Below are 3,356 nucleotides of genomic sequence, written 5' to 3' on the forward strand. Positions count from 1 at the left end.
TATATATATATATAATTTTCAGCTACATAATGAGATAGTAGCCATTTTTCCCACCTTATAAATCTCACTTTTTCTGTTCCAAACTTCAAACTCGATTCTGAAATTCTAACCAATGAAATGTCAAAAAATCACCATATATTTTCATCGTGACAACAAACAATTAAATGATTTTTATAAATAATAATAAAAAGAGTGTTGGTATTGGTAAAACAATAGTTATGATGTACATTATAAAAGAGAAGGCACAAAACTTTATCTACATGAGGGAGTCCTTGTACTAGCTAGTAGTAAAGTTGACATAGCTAAATTAGGTAAAATCTAATCAGATTAAAGTGACAATAATCTTGTCTACATCAAGTATACTATAGCCTTTATCATCACCTCCTTGTTCGTATTAGAAAAAGAAAATATGTTGTTTGTTAGCTTTCTTTTAGCATCGTGCAATTCCTATGGGGAAATAGGGATTCCGTGGACATATTATATTTCTGAGAATAAATGTTTTATCCCTCGCAAACCCCCCCAAATGCTAATAACAAGGATGACATCAACTTGATCCAATACATATGCAAACCCTGGATGCATTGAAATTCTACGATACAATGGGTAACAGTGGCCAAAAACCATATCAATGGAGAATAATTACCAACGAAATATAACATTTCTACCTAGTTCTACGTATAGTCAAATTTGTAATTAGTCAGAAATCTTAATCTAATTATTTCAATTAACTTATTTAATTACTCATGTCATAGGCAATTTAGACATCCGGGGTACCTAAATAGGGCTCGTCATCCTACACATGCATACATATATAATGTGTATATTTCTATGTTGAAGAAAACGTTACAATGCCCCACTCTGTCAGGATTGTTTTGATAAATAATGGACTAACCAGAAACCAGATTGTTTGAATTGGAGAAAGTCTTGTCTCTGGAAACAAGACCCCATGGCTTATTAATTCATCTAAATTAATGCAATTTTTTTTTCTTTCAGAACCAATGGATACTTGTCCTTCTTAGTTTGACCCCACTGTGGGTCTTGGAACCTTGTTTTGAATGTTTTGTTCTTATAAAACAGTATAAATTAATTTTAGACATAGCTAAATAGTTGTGTGTTATATATGTTTGCATTTCTGCCAATCATGCCATGTATAGTTTATTCAAACAATAAGAAACAAACACTAGAAGCCACAAGAATATTTGACATCATTATATTACTAATAACTCACTCTGTTATGTATATATATAAAGAGAGAGGAGAGTAAAATTTGTAGTGGAAGTTGCATAGAAGAAGCATATACTTGATTATAACTATAGCTTAGCTCCAAAAAGATATTATACATACCTTGAAATATTAATATTTTATATGATACTCAAGCAAATGCAAAGAAATAGTAATAAAATAGTAGGACAATGACCCCCAAATATAATAATAAGGGCATTCTAAAACATAGCTTTTGTACATGGCCATTTGTGAACTCAAATGAAATTGAGTTCCGCAAAGGTGCCTAAGGAGTCAAAGGGGGCCTCCCCAATTGATGGACATAATTACTCTCTTCACTCAAAAAGGAGGAGCGGGCGCACAACTCTTCCCGTCCAAGCAGCAGAGCAATGGTCAGTAGCGGTAGACATGCACAACACCAACAGTATTCAGCCCCAAAATAGCCACACATCAACCAGCCGTTCATCAGACTCCGGCGAGCCTTGTGCCACGGGTAACAAATGGGCCTCAAGGCTCCTAAGGGAATGCGCTAGAGCCATCTCCGACAAGGACTCTACCAAAATCCATCACCTTCTGTGGATGTTAAACGAGCTCGCTTCCCCTTATGGAGACTGTGACCAGAAACTAGCATCTTATTTCTTGCAAGCACTCTTTTGCAAGGCCACCGAATCGGGGCAACGATGCTACAGAACCCTAACTTCGGTAGCGGAAAGGAGCCACTCCTTTGATTCAGCTAGGAAGTTAATCCTTAAGTTCCAAGAGGTAAGTCCATGGACTACTTTTGGTCATGTAGCTGCGAATGGTGCAATTTTGGAGGCCTTAGATGGGGAGGCCAAACTTCACATCATCGATATAAGCAATACCCTTTGCACTCAATGGCCAACTTTGCTAGAAGCTTTGGCCACGAGAAACGATGAGACACCACACTTAAAGCTCACTGTCGTGGTTACAGCTAATATTGTAAGGTCGGTCATGAAGGAAATAAGCCAGAGAATGGAGAAGTTTGCTAGGTTAATGGGTGTGCCTTTCGAGTTTAATGTAATAAGTGGGCTGAATCACTTGGGCGAACTCACAAAGGAGGCACTCGGTGTTCTTGAGGATGAAGCCGTCGCGGTGAATTGCATCGGGGCCTTGAGAAGAGTTGCAGTGGAGGAAAGAGGAGCCGTGATCCAGATGTTCCAATCCCTTGGGCCTAAAGTCGTGACGGTTGTCGAGGAAGAAGCAGATTTTTCAAGCACCCGATATGACTTTGTCAGGTGCTTCGAAGAATGCCTAAGATTTTATACACTGTACTTCGACATGCTTGAGGAGAGCTTTGCCCCAACCAGCAATGAGAAGCTGATGCTGGAAAGGGAGTGTTCAAGGAGCATAGTTAGGGTTTTGGCTTGTGAGGATGGGGAAGATGGTACTGCAGGAGAGTGTGAGAGAAGGGAGAAAGGGAGCCAATGGTCTGACAGGCTCAAGGAGGCTTTTTCACCGGTTGGATTCAGCGACGACGTCGTCGATGATGTCAAGGCATTGCTAAAAAGGTACAGAGCCGGATGGGCGCTTGCACAACCACACCAAGATGAAACAGGACTTTACTTAACATGGAAAGAGGAAGCCGTAGTATGGGCATCAGCATGGAAACCCTAGAAATTGGGCCAAATTAGCAGCCACGGATTCCACATGTTCTGAAAAAGTGAAGCCTCTTGCACTGCATTTATGCACGAGTTTGGAAGCAATGAAAGCATGCAGATGGAGTTCACTTTTCTTATATATCTTCTTCTTATTCATATATGCATGCTTGTATTTTATCTTATGTCCACTTTTCTTCTTCAGCTTTATGCTTTGGAGTTTGTGATGTTTCTTTTTCTGCTTTAGATCATTATTCTTGTTTGAAGGTGTTTGCATTTGTGCCTCTGTCAACTCTATGACATATCCCCAGTACTACTTCCAATTCCAATTTGGATTGCTCCCTGTCTTTCCTTCCTCTTCATCCCTTTCTCCTCAGATTTTGCAAGAAAAAATACTTACATATATATCTTTATATATTGGTGAAATTAATATGAGCCATATCTATATCATCCCAATTAATTTCTTTCCTATATAGAGGGCTTTTATGGACTATTTCTATCATCCCCATTTCCACACCC

General features: G+C 38.9%; 1 pseudogene; it reads left to right on the forward strand.

Annotated features, from left to right (window-relative positions):
- The first annotated feature begins 1,334 nt into the window (after positions 1-1,334).
- LOC110421660 (protein SHORT-ROOT pseudogene) lies at positions 1,335-3,103 on the forward strand (annotated as a pseudogene).
- The last annotated feature ends 253 nt before the right edge of the window (positions 3,104-3,356 follow it).

Source organism: Theobroma umbraticum, unplaced genomic scaffold (assembly GCF_002168275.2).
Source record: "Theobroma umbraticum cultivar Fairchild unplaced genomic scaffold, ASM216827v3 scaffold_130.0, whole genome shotgun sequence".
Taxonomy (NCBI): domain Eukaryota; kingdom Viridiplantae; phylum Streptophyta; class Magnoliopsida; order Malvales; family Malvaceae; genus Theobroma; species Theobroma umbraticum.